Here is a 14,397-nt window from a genome sequence, read left to right as displayed (position 1 = left end):
TGTCTCAGTCCCTCCCAGTCCTGGACAGTCAGGGAACTGCAAGAACCTATTGCAGCTTTGGCAGTCCTAGGAATGGATCAGATCCACGCTGCTCCAGCCTTAGAATGCGTCATCTCCATCCAACAGCTACCACTGCCCGTCCCAGCGCTGTTCCTGGATGCATCTTTCCACTAGAGGAAACTTCAGCTGGAGAAGGTGGCCTTTCTAACCTTTGTATACAAAAAAATACGATTACACCTTAGTTTCTGGATGTTACGTAGGACAAGCGTAGCACGTCACAAGGCCGGGCCACTCTGGCTTTCAAAGTGAGATTTAAATTTGTTTTGTGACTTACCTACCTTGATCTTGTAGAGAGGGTTGGGATGTGTTTGCAGACTAGGTGGCCTCTGAACTGGATGGCTAGTCCAAAATATCCCTTTTTTGGCTACTCAGAACTGCCTGTGGATTGGTGCCTCTTGTCTAAATGGTGCTTTCCAGCCCTACATTCCCGACTTCAGGCCAGAACCCTTCACAGTTGGCTTCTCAAGCCCCAGAACTGCCTTATAAGCTACACTGGATCTTATTAATTTGAATCCGTGCCATTCCCCTTCTCTCATTTACCACTTATTGCAGGGAGCTTTGGTTGCATGTGTGTCAGTACCAGGACACTGTGAGTTCAAGGTTCCTGCCTTTCGTTGCCTGAACTCTGCTGCCTCTGCAGATTGGGACTGGCCTGGCATTCTTCAAGCAGGAGAAAGGTAGTTCTGATACACTGGCACTATCAAAAAGCATCAGCATTTGTGTTAGCAAGACCTAAGTGTCCTGCACCAATGGTCTGGAACTTCACTCCCAAACAACTGCAGGATCCTAATGAAGTGATAGAATGTTTGAAAAAAAAATGCTGTGGCTACTCCAAAGAGGCACAACTTGCCGCCCTGTGCTGGGCCCAGGCCAGCATCTCCCAAACACTGCTAAATATTATGCAGCACCCTCAAGGAGAAGAGAGGGAAAACATACCAACAGACACTATGGCTAAACCAGACACTCTATCAGTTGCCCCTATAACTAAAGAGAAACAATGGAAGTGGAAGTCAACTTGTTTAGTAAGGGATGAAGAAGCTCCTGATTCTCTCCTCCATCCCACCAGTGGGGAGTGAGCGAGCGGCTGCGTGGTGCTTAGTTGCTGGCTGGGGTTAAACCACAATGACAGGCCAGGACAGGGATGAGACCCACCAAAGATGTATAACCCTCCTAAACTGGGGTTTTCCCCTAACTGGAAACAGATCAAGACCAGCCCGTCCCCTGCACGAGACTGACCACAGCAGGAGTGCTGGCGATGCCCCTCAAGCACCGCACGCACAGCCCAATGGCTCAGCTCCATCCTGCTCGCAGCATGGCATCACACACCAGCAAACAGGCAGGCCTTCAGGGCAGGGGAAGGCTGGGACACCCCTTCACACGCAGGATTGACCTGAAGAGGTGTGCGTCCCACAGCGCCTCAGGCCCCGCTGGAGGAGGTGGCAGGAGGGATGCAGCCAGCCACACCTCTGGTGGGATCCGGCTGCATCCTCCCTATCAGCTCCCCTCTGCTCCGGACCTCACCGCAGCTCCCGATGACAAATCCCACCAGAAGGCAGGGGAACAAGCAGCCGCTGGCACACCGCCCAGCCCCGGCCATGCCACACCGCCTTCGCTGCACTCGGGAGAGCTCTGTGGCCGATCGCTCCCCTGAGGGGTGCGGGGGGAGCACCGCAGCCATCGGGGGACTCACGCCTGGTTTGGTGCAGCCCCTCCACTGCGCAGGGCAGCGTGCCGAATGGGAAGCTCAGCTGTTTGAGATGGTGAGCTCTTTCCTGCCAACAGTGGCTTCATCCTGGGCCCTGATTCAAGCTAAAGGCTAGTGAAATATGGAGATCCACTGTTGCTTCAGTATGTTGGTAACAGGCGGTACTGCACCTCCACTTCCTTCTTCCAGGTGTACTGGTAACTCCTCTGGCTGCACTACAGGTAAAGTGCCTGGTTTACATCAGGTTTTTATTAAAGAGCTACTCTCCCCATTCCCAACCCAGCATGTCTAAGAAGCTTGGCTGAAATTTTAGCATCGTTAACACCCCATCAATGCTGTGTGAAACATGCCTGTAGGCCAACGCTGGGGAAGTGTCCATCTGGAATCCATCCCTGGCATGGATCAAAGTCACATGAGAGCCTGTCCCTGGACGTTCAGAAGACTCTGCTGTGGGGAGAGAAGGCCGGCCGTAGTCCTAAGCATTTGAGACTTCTGATCAGGTCTAGCTGTCAGTAGTGCAAACTCTCTGTCCATGAATTATGCCCTGGCTGGTAGAGGAGAATACCCTGTTGCAAAGGGAGCTTGCTCACCTCTGCCCAGAACGAGCCCAGTGAATCCTCACTGCTTTGCAAGATGAAACAAAGCTGAAGCTTCCAGCAAGGAGCAAGTACCAGCTGAAGAGGAAAAGTCTGAACTCTTGTGATTAATCTGAGCAGGCAGCAGAAGAGCAGGCATTCAGCAGCTGGTCGAATTAAGGACCAAACCAGTACAGAGATGGGACAGGGAAGGAAGATCTTCATATACAAAAGGTTTGCTTTTTTTCTCTCACACTTTGTGTCAAGGAATCAAAAGAGGAACTGTAAAATCTAGGACAACTTTTTTCAGAGCTGTATGCCCTGCTTGACTGATAGAAAAAAATGCAGGCCATAAATGTATCACATCCATAATACACATCTGCAGTGCATTCAAGGCCTACACAAAAGTGAACAGGCACACTTATCCAGCTGCTGTGCACAGCCTTCCTTATTGGCCTGGACCAAATTCTGAACACCTCCAAAGAGAGATGTGAGGTTTCCACTGACCACAGCAGCACAGAGGAAGGGAGTTTCTTTTGAGATCGTGCCTGATATGTTCCCACACAGCAAGCTGGCCAAAGTTTAAATTATCTACTTCAGAGCAGTGAAGGACTGATATGGTTGAACTCTGTAAGGTTTGAATTACTCAAATGCCTCCTCTGACTTTGAGACTTTGGAAATAAATCAGAAGGAGCTTGATTAATGCCAAGCTCACGCCCTGCTCCCCCTAAAGTCTCAAGGATGTAGGCAGGGCATCTTTGGTGCAAAAGAAGACCTTGCAGTTGTCACTGTTGTGCCTGTCTCTCAACAAATGGCCTCCTTTTCCCAGAGACTTTCCCTCTGGCAGCACTTGGCGCTCAACACATACCAATTGATATATAGTGCTTGTCTGGACACATTTGGACCAATTCTGATTCTCTGCCCCTTTCTTCTCTCCCCTGCTTTCCAAATCACCATCCATGACTGTTTACTTTGGCAACGCCTGCAAAAAAAAAAAAATAGTCTCAATGAAAAGGAAAAATCCATTAGGAAAAGCCAGCTGAGTGCTAAAAGGCCCCTAATCAGTGGAAAGTTTAAAGAGCACCGCTCTGAGAGAGGCTGCGGTGCCTTTCCAACACCTTCACAGCAATGTGTGAGGCTATGGCATGTCAAAGTGAAGCCCCAAACACAGGCACTGTGCCAAAAGAACTGGTTTCGTTAGAGCTGAGGAGAGCGTGTATGTCCGGGTGGGTGGTGAGGAGGGAGTTCCTCATGTAGAAACAACTGCATCAGAGCAAATAACTGCAATCACCTTTGTAAGATTTCCCCTAGCTGGTTACAGCACACAGCCTTGGCTAGTTTTCTCAGTCAAAAGTGAAATGAGAAAGTTTTATCTACAGCTCAGAATTACACCTTGACCAAAACAGAAACTTAAATCTTAAGGGCCAATGAAGGTCAAAGTAAGGGGATCTCAGCAAAGCCAGGTGGTGCAGAAAGGCAGTGCTAGAAGAGGATCTGGTGCTGTGGAGAAAGAAATGCCCTCAAAACTGTTGCCTTCCTCGGTGTCTGAAACAATACATTCAGCCAACAGCTGGAGAAAGCAGGGAATATAGTTCAAGCTAAAATGCAGCTGCCCAAGAAACACTGCTCAGCTACTGATCCCAAAGTGAGAAATGACTGTTCACTTCAGCTACATGAGGTATCTAATGCTCCAGTCTCTGTGTAGACTAACTTGCTTTGGGTTGCAGAATCCTCTAAATTTCAGACCACCATCATCTAACATTTCACAAGTCCACCAAATTACAGATTTCAAAGCATCACACAGGAGTCAATGAACCACTCCTTTCAGTTCTGCTATGAAGAAGAAAGATGCATGTTTTTCTTTCTGGAAGCAATCAAAATATTTGTAAGGAATCTGCTGAAATGAATTTGTATGAACTGCTTTTGTAAAGCTTGATAGAAACAGTCAGGATTAGGTTTAGTCTCTTCTCCTTCATCTTCTATAGTTTCTAATCGAGCATATAAGGAAACTCAGGCACGATTTAGCCTCTAGAAAGTCTATGCCATTAAAGTATGTGTACATGGCTTACAGCTCAGGAAAACCTATTCAAGCTAACTGTATATTGCCAGCTCAGCCCTTCATGTGCACTGTACAAGCTTGTCTTCAATTCCAGGCAATCATGCTATATCTACAGTCTAAACTACTGCCATGACATCTTTCAGAAACTGTACTATCTAGCTGAAGATAGCTCAGTATATCTACATAATATGCAAACATGGACAATAATATAGACGAGCCCTTATTTGCATGCTACAGCAAGCACAGCAGTTTCGAATTGCTGCAGATGGAACATACTCTTGGAAGGTGCTTTGAAACCAAAACTTTTCATTTTCCATAGAAGAGAAAAAGGATTGGGTGAAAGGCTCGGACTGGTGGTACAGTGTACTATTACAGTAAATGTGGTCTCTCTTGCTGCTCAACGTGAAGACTAAGTAATCGAAGTTGAGGCAGAGGCAAAAGAGACATGAAAGAGAAGGGTGTTTTGCTACAACACTTTGAGCTATTCTTTATCTTTCACATAAACTATGTAGATCCCTTCACTCTATACAAAATTCTAAGCCATACCTCAAAAGTGTCAGTAATTTAATTTAAATTATGTTAGGCTATATATAAAGCATACAAGAGGTAGAAGTCTCATTATGTAAGAGGCTTTCAAAGTTCAGGGTTGTTCTGAATGGAAAAAACTTGCTTCCTCCTCCAATCTATTTGGAAACTTTCAGTGAAGGAAACTTAGAAATCCCATATTGTTTTGGGATCCTCAAAATGTCTTCATGTCAACTTTGAAAAATTTTGCATTTATACAGAAAAGCAAAAAGGTATTTTTGGTGCTCTTCGAAAGTCCTTCAATAACTCCAATTTTATTACAGAATAACATTCTAGTGAAACATCCTAAACTGAAAAAGTCATGGAATTTCAGAAAAGTATCTATTACACTATGAAAATTTAATCACCAAACCCTAGATGAGATCCACACAATACAAAGACTACAACATAAACTGAGTTTCCCTTCTAGCAACTAGAAAACAAACTGATATGGAAGAATAAAACCAGCTGTGTCCTAAACCTTTTATCATCTATAACAGACAGCTATAGAAAGACCCATTACCCTCAAATGGGCAGAAGCAGCAGGTAGAGATGAAATGCCTTTGAATTAAGTGATTATTCTTTTTGGAATAGCCTCCATCCCAGCGACAAAATCTGGAAATATCCAGCATGCCCACTGGAGCAGAAACAGCACGCAGTCTGGGCTTTCCCAAGAAATACTGTACTGTTGACAATGTGTAGATATGTTGCTATAGTAAAACATCCCTATCTGGGCAAGGCTCAACCCACTACAATTATCTTCTTGTTAGAGGACTTGATTCATTCAGTATTTTCACCTGTCTCTGCTGTCAGCCAATCCTAAATTACCATCTGTCTCTCTCTTGCTGACCAATCCCATTCAGCCTTTCTGGTATACATAGATAGATATATATGCACACAGCTGCCCCCCTCCCTCAGCTATATAAGCCTTATTTGAGGCCTTCATGGTTAGGCTGTGGGGGTTTTTTGTTGTTTTTTAAAAAGCTGTTTGGGGGCAGTGGTTCTAAGCAGTTCACATTTAAGGAACTTTTACTAATCTCTGGAATTAGTTTCCAGCTACAATAGCCTGCAAGGTAAGAAGAATTCTCTTATGCTGATAAAACTTTTTGTGCATGTGTTGTAATGTTGGTATTTTTTCTGCTGTTTGACATGGTGATTTGATTTGTTTGGGCTTTTTATTTGGGAGGATGTATATGCCAGACAAGGATGTAGCAGGCTTGCTTTCTCATAGGGAGCTGTACAAAGATTGTAAAACAATACCTGGTTGCTAATAACTTGTTGTTTCCTGGTTAGGAGATTAATTTGGTTTGGACCACTACAGTATACTTCTTAACCTAAGACTCTTTTTCTAATTACATGTCTGAAGGGTAAGCTTTAAGTTCATGTGGGCTTATAGAAACAGTCTTTGCTTGTAAATATATGTAAGTAAACAGGCTGTGTGCCCTCCATATTGTTTTGTCTACAGAGGTATTATTAAAAGTACTTGAGAATCTCCTGGGTTGTCAAACAGGATAGTCTTGGAAACATCTCCCTGAATTCTGATGAAGGAATGGAGAATAAAACCTAAGCTAGAGCACCATACTGTCCTATGCTAAGTCATCTGATTTACTGACTGGCCTTTTTGTCTAGATCCCTGCCTAAGAGGCATTTTGCATATCCTTGACGCACTCTGCTCTTCCTGTGCATCCTCTCCCTGTTATAAGTGAATCCTCACATCTTCTGTCTAGCTGTCATAAACGCAGTGCTTCTTTCCCAAAATTTCCCAAAAGCAACAACAAGTCTTCTGTTTATCAGCTGCCTGCCCTTGTACTTCAATGATACTACTTAAAAGTTTTTTCAGACTTTCTGCCTGGGATTGTGACTGCTGCTCCTACATGTTTATCTGAAGTATAAAAGGGAAGGTTACAGGAACAGTACAGACTAGACATAGGGTATGCCACAGCTCATGGTGAGTGTTCTGACACCTTACATTTGCAAGTTCTTTCTTCTTTGCCACCTCAGGTGGAAAACAAGGGCTGGTGGAGGCTGGTCACTGATGCTACCCAAAGAAGAGTGTTTGGGGCTGTCTCCTGGCAAACTAATGGGTTTTTTGTCTTGTGTTGTCTGTTTCTAGAACACACGCTTGCTCTAGCTGGGTTGTAATTCTTTAACTATGTAGGCTAGGTTTGAATTTGACTGCAAATGTCAGGGTTCAAGCTGTGTTGGATTTTTTTTTATAACAGGCTGTAGTAGCTGCTTATATTCCTCCAGAAGGAACTTGAAAAACATTTTATATTGTCTATACTCTGCTCTTACAACCAACAGCAGATATTACTCTAATTGCCATATGGAAAAATAATCAGGTCCCTGACTGGACCCCTTAAGAATGGGAGATCTCTTGGATCGCACAAGGGGCATCTACCCTCTAAATGACAAGCACTTCACAGTCCTTTATAGCCTGTTCTAGTCAGGGTCCTGAAAGCAACTTAAGATCAGAACTAAACTGCATGGTCATCAATCTTTAATACAGTAAGAACCTTAACCTTGCTCTAAAAGAGAAACTGAGGCACAGAAAATGGAACTGACTTGTCAAGAGTTGCTCAGGAAGTCTAGAAAGCCTAATCAGCAGTGGTGACCTAAACTTTGATTCACAGGCCTATACTTTTGGGTACCCTTCCCTGCCCTTTCTTTTTTTTTACCTTCACCTGTAAGAAAATCAGCTCTGGGGATAACTACTTTTTTCTTCATCTTCCATGGACTGAAATTTCAGTCCAGTAAAAAACTTGCTGCCAAGAAGTACTTACTAAAAAACTGGTGATGGTCTTAATGATAGTAGTGCTACCTGGATGGCAGGGAGACAGGAGTGAGAAAGGCCAACCATAAGTTCCATGACAGAAAGTCTTCTGTCCTACTTGATATCAATTCTGTAGTCCTATCTTGCATTCAAGTGCCAAGTACCTCCCCGCTAATAACCAGAAATCTGTGAAGCACTTGGCATTCTGCAGTGCTTTATAGGTGCACTGAAAACCATATAAAGGGATGTATAAACAGAGACATAAATAGATCTTATGCAGAATTGATGGGGGTGAAGGTTAGGGGAGAAGAAAAAGCCAGAAAAGTGTGTGCTTTTTTTTGTCGTGTGTCCCTCCCCCGCCATTTTTCCATCTTGAAGGTTCAGTGCTGTTAGACTCATGACTTGTCTCTGACCAAGACCAAGGTCTTGCTTTTCCTCACCAGCTGGGAGTGGATAGTCATAGCATTACAACCACCATCCCTGCAGCAAGCAGCTCTCCCAGCCAAGATCAGATGAGAATCTGTCACTCTGCAGAAGGCCTCTCCTGTCTCTTGGGCAGCAACAGTCTGGGAGACTGAACGATTTGTGGCTCATGTACATCTTTGGAAGACCGAGGGTCATAAAAGCCATTCTAAATGGGCACTTTACTGACAGCGATCACCTTTAATGGCCTTTTTGTGAAGTTACAGCTTGGCTTTTAGGCCCTTTTTGCAATTCATCACTTAATCCATACGCGCTACCTTGGCCAAGAGTCGGACAATGGGGCCCACTGTGTCTGGTTTTGTTATGGAGCAGCCAGAGTGGCTTTTAACTAAAACAATGTATCTGAAGGAGAAAAATGTAATCACCTTGAATTCCCAACTGATTCAACTTACTTAAGGCAGCTTTGCAGACACTGGTGTGTGCAATCAATGAAATCAAAGCTGAAGCCACATAAGTATGGCAGAAAGGAGTAAGAATGTATGTGCCTTTGCATGTATAAAATATGGGGAGAGAAAACGTGCAGGGAAGAAGGAAACAACTATACCTGCAGCTAGGTCTGGGAAAAGACCATTTTTCTATGATATGAAATCTTTCATGATTAAATATAAGGGTGTATTAGTATGGCATGGAAGTACTGTTACACAGCCCTGAAATCAGCTGGGGGCCCTTCGAAAGGGCCTTTCAAAAATCATGTGTCTTCTGGGACAGATCAATCCTGTAATCCGTTCGTCATTCCTTTTAGGAATTGGAGGTGAAAAGAGGGTAAACCTGATCCCCCCTGCCAGTCTTCCAATGCTGCTGCACAAAGGATAAGTGGTTTGCCCTGGAATATGTAAGCCTGGGGTGCCTTGGTGGCAAAAAAAGAACAGTCCAAACCCTGTTGTGTTTTGGAATACATCAAACTAACTTGCCTACCTCTCCTGCTAAAACACTCGCAGATATAAATGGAAGAGGGAGGTGTATGCACACACTTATTTGGGAGGAGAGGGGAGGGACTCCTTCTCTAGGCACCAAGGGAACACCTAACTTGCCTTCTGGCACTATCAATCTTGACAGCACCCCTTAACTACAGGAGGGAGTACCTCACTGAAATCCACTTGTGATCCTGCACATGCTTCCTCTTTCCAGGGTGCTAACTACTGTGAATCCAGTGGGAGCAGGGACAACTGGTAGAGGGAAGGATTGAGCTTCAGTAGTTTGTGGACTTCACTGTGGTGGAGAAGGAGCATCTATATTATCACCTTTTGGCTCAGGAAGCCTAGTAATTTGTCACTGCAAGGTAGGGTGCTCAAATGAGACCACCTGGCAAGGAATAATCTTTATTTTCCCAAGACTTGAGCTGTCAAATTAAGGTGGTTTTTTTTTTAATGAGATGACATTTTTGGCTTAAGTTCCAGTTAAACTAATGTGGAGAGCTACATATCTCTGGAGGCTTCTAGAAGCAATTCGAAATGATGAAAGTAAAAGCCTCTAGAAAGCTAGTATAGGGAACACTATACCCTTGTGTGGAATTTATCCCACTTTAATTTGGCTCTAGGTATCTGAAGTAAAGCCACAAATTTGGCAACTAAGTAAGTGGGTGGTCAGTACAATACTTTATAGAGTAGTAACCATTGACCTCAGTTAATTTTCTTTCAACAGTTGATCCCTTTCTACACTTAGTCATTCCACCCACGTCCTGATTTTTATCAGGCCTTCAGTCTTCCAAAGAATCTCCCACAAAAAGGGAAGTAGGACATGTCCCCCCCCTTAACTTAAATGTGTAACAGAAACCAAAGCAAGCAACAAGAATTTGGCAACAGCAGCAATTGCCTGTTGAGACCGAAGCTTGAATGACTGTGTGCAGTAGGCTTGTTGAAGCATTAGCTCCATTTGCTTTTTGTCTCTTAGACCCCCACACCTGCCTGCCATTTAGCTGCCTCTGAAGGCTGGCCAAGGGACATCAGATCAAATAATAAAAGCCACATTGAAGCAGTGTTTCAGCTGAAACAGTATGAGTGGAGGCGAGATGGGGATTGGGAAAGGCTCCTTATAAAAGAGCCCACACATACATGCGAGAAGGTCATTAACTCGTGCCTTGTGCTATCTTTGCAGTCCCTGCTCCCTCTCTCTCAATTATTACATCAGAAGGAAATGAGAGAGCACTTTGCCAAATACTAATGGACTTGATGTTTTCATAATCTCAAGTGCACAACAATCAGAGCTGTTTATTTTCCAAAGAAGATGGGAACCAGGGGAGGAGGCTGAAGACTGCGAAGAGGTTCCAGAAAGCTCGAGCCAGTTCTATATTCATCTCTTGCTCCATCTTTAGCTGCCAGGCTGATATTTATCTGAATCATTCACTAGATGAGGCCTTATGCTTCCTCAGGAATGTGTCAAAAGCCAGCAGAATTGCAAAGAGGCCTCAGAGAAACTGTAATATTGTTCTTCTGTTAAGTCACCCGTGCCATTCTGTTAAGGAGGGGGAAAAAACCCTTACAGTGAAAGGCAGAGACTGAAAAACAAGCATCTAGGAACATTCTTGCAGTTACAACTCTAACCCTTGTTTCTGGGGAAGAAGGTAACAAGAGCAGCTAGATATTGTCCTGTAGCCAGTGCTCCTGTGCTGTTCATAGCAACTGACAGCATGTGTCCAAGTTTACAAAACACTTTAGAATCCCACTTCGGCTCAAGCTAAGCAGCTTTCATCTCCTTTTTGTACATCTGAATGTAATGATACTGCTACATATTTGTTTCTGAAGAGTAGCAAGAGCCATTGCTGGACGAAATGTGGTGCTGAGAAGACATGAGAGGATATGACTGAGCGGACAGGAGGGTTCTCTGCAGTGGTATGAAGAAGTCAATTCTGTTTCCTGTTGTCAGTATCCAGTTTCCCCACAACTTGAGTTGAAGCCTCCATGAAATCCCAGGTCTTGTTTACAGAGGATGCTTAGCAGGATACTGGCGCATCCTTAGATCTATGCTGGTGTACAAATATTAAGTTCCCTTAAAGAGTTAGCTAGGGCTGTGAGGCTTCTGAGCCACTGTAGTCACCAGGCTGTTCCACTTGGTGGACTCATATAGAGAATTTTAGTCCCCTTGGTGGTGTGTGACTCAGGGGAGCTGTGGAAGGCATTTGCTTTCATGAAGTGAAGCCCAAGTCATCACTAGAACATAAGGATGCTTTGTGCTCTTCCTTGCTGCTCAGACTTTGGAAGGTTCTGCCTTTGACAGTGGTCTTACACTCTAACAAGGACTGTGAATTTAACAGATACTTGTAATGGGAACGTGTACACAGGAGCTGATATGGAAATGACATACCCAGTCACACTAAAACAGAATTTTCAAAGGATCCCCAACAGCATCTTATGTTCTCATACATCACCTTTCAAAGGTCATAACTAGAACAAAGGCTTTGCATAGTCTGGGAGGGTCTTTGGGCTGAACTGGGACTTGACAACTTCCTTAGTGTGTGCATGTACTTAGTTATACCTGTGATCAACTCCCAGGCACTGCCTGTGTTCACTATACAGGCACATGTCCCGGGCCTTTGACAATTCTGCACTGGGTCAAGAAGCAATAGGGCTCTTTGTTACCACTGTTCAGGCACTCTTCCCTGCTATCTTAGCAGTTAGATTCCAGCTGTCTTGTACAGAAAAGAGCTTATCTTGTATTGGTGTTGTATGCAAGGTCAGGAAGTTTTCCTGAGAGCAAAGCCAAGGATTGCCTGGTCTGCTTCTCTGAAGATGGAATAAAACGAATGCCCAGTAGGAACGAAGTTCATGGCCCCCACAGTAACATCCAGCCTCGGAAGGATCTTCGGAAAGGGCCGAGGCCGGGCTGCTCCCGGCAGCCCCGGGAGGTGGCGCCGCAGCCCAAGGCTGGCGGGGCCCTGCGCCTGCCTCGGCGGGGTCTGCTGCCTGCACTGCACCGACCGGCTTCTGGAGAGGGGCCTGTGGGCCCACCCAGTTTCAAATTAGTCTATCAGACAATCTGAGGTGCCGCCTCGACACTGGGACAACAGCAGGTTGAAGTTCCCGGTGCAAATCTTGCCCTCCACAGTCCGAGTCGTTAGTGCTGCCGATGAGCACGGTTTTACCTGCCTGTAGGCCAGGCCTGAAGGTGTGGGTCCCTCCCTGGCGACTGCTGAGCCTCCTGCCAGATGGGGTGTCTTTGTGTGGTAACCTTGGTGTTAAAGCCTAATAAATATTAAAATATAGAGGGATTTTGGACTCGGTCTCACAGAAGACTGAAATTTTGCGTACGGAAGAGATCCGATAAAGATCTGGTTTACTCCTGTTAAAGCAGACACAAATTTAAAGAACACTTGCACTGAGGACTTGGTTGTCTTGGACTCACGGGACTATGTCATGAGAGTGGAAGGCAGTATCAGGCATCTTGTGGACCATGTGAGTAACTCCAGGATTTTCAGTGCCATGACTCCTGTCAGACTTTAGTAAGAAATTTATGTAGCACTTGTGTCTGTTGCTATCGATGCTATCATGTTGCTGTACTTGAAAATACAGCACTCGCTACAACAGATTCTCAGGACTGGCTGGTCTTGTGGTATTTTCAAAGTACAAACTGGGCAACAGTGAATAATCTAGAGTTGTGATAGACAACCATGCATGTCAGATCAAGAAGTTTTCTGTACATCTCTTTGACAGAGGCATGACAATCGTGAAGTAGACAATGAATGTTTTAGCATCAAGCTTTAAACACGTTTTACATCCCAAACAGTAATTATAAGCTGCTGGTGTACAGGAAGAGACAAATGTAGCAGAGATAGGAAGTGATGATTATCCTCTGCATAAAGTTAAGCTCTATACAGGAATACTGAATGTGGATGAACTGCTTGTGTCACTTTTAGAAAAAGGAAACATCCCAGACAGCAGAGACTATACTTGGAGGAAGGGAGATTTTTTAAAAAAATACAAACCCAAACAACACAAAAACCCACTAAAACATGGGGCAATTGCTCTAATCCTTTGGAGTTGATAGTTGGAAATGTATCCAAACCACATTAAGTAGGAAGTCCATCCTCCAAGAGAAAACAGATGGGGATGCTTCGTGGCCCATGTGGATCCTCTCTGTGTATTCACTTATGCACTACTCATTAGAATCTCATGGAAATCTCCAATTCAGCGAAATCAACTTTCTCCCACTCATTAGTGGAGTGTTCCCTCAATCAGAACCAAAAAAAAGTGTTAATGAAAAGGAGAGGCAGATGGTCATCAAGGGCTGGGCAACATGGGCAGCAGCTATACAAGCAGGTATGCCCATATATACCCTGATAGCTGGCCCTGCACCATGCCCACTGCAGATCTGCCCCACTCTTATACTATTCTCTCCCTTGTTCTTCAGCAACCCAGCAAGGTTATACGTGGGTTCTCCCATCAATCTCTAACAGTGCATTTCAGTCCTTGACACCCACTGGTGGCCCCACTGTGACATCAAAACACCTTGTTTGCTGTTTTCAGATTCCTTCTAAGTATTTCTGGATGCAACATTCTGGAGTTCTCCTAGAAGTTTTGCTTGTGTTTTAACTCTCTGAGATTTCTATTAACTTTGCCTGCCTTGTTTCCTTCCTTAAGAATTTAAGTACATAGCTCAGGCAGGTACTTGCCTCACTTTAAGCAGTGGCCAAGGGCTATTTAATGATTTGGATTTATACAAATCACACTGCCTGCCTGCCTAAGGAACTAAGTACCTGTGATACACAATAAAAGCACAAATTCTTCTGTTAGAAACAGGTTTGTTTAAAACAAACTAAGGTGCACCCAGAACTTGCCTCAATGATGGCCAGAGGAAAGCTGTCCAGCCCAAATTAGCCAGCTCTCAACTGTCAAAACTATCCTTCTCCTTTGGACAATTGTCAGCAGTGGGGGAAGAATGTGGAGGGTGTTAGTTTCTGGTTTAACACTTCTTTTCAGAATCAACAGTGAGGGACAAGAGTAGAGTTACAGTTCCAAACTCTTCTGTCTTCAGCTACTTTAGATCATAGTGGGGTTTTTCCTACTAAAGCTTCTCATGGCTGGAGTACTTGAATTCCTGAAATAGTACTGATTACTGCCCCTCACTCAGGACAGTTATGTAGCCCTTCAAAACCTTGCTTGCACTTTTTTATATTGCATCATCTCCATCATAAATGTGTGTGTGTGGGAAGATGCCCTAGGAATTGACTGAGCACACAGGTTTC

The sequence above is a fragment of the Strix aluco genome, chromosome 18 (genome assembly GCF_031877795.1).
Source record: "Strix aluco isolate bStrAlu1 chromosome 18, bStrAlu1.hap1, whole genome shotgun sequence".
NCBI lineage: Eukaryota > Metazoa > Chordata > Aves > Strigiformes > Strigidae > Strix > Strix aluco.
The sequence above is the reverse complement of the archived record's forward strand: the minus strand, read 5'-3'. Positions refer to the sequence as shown.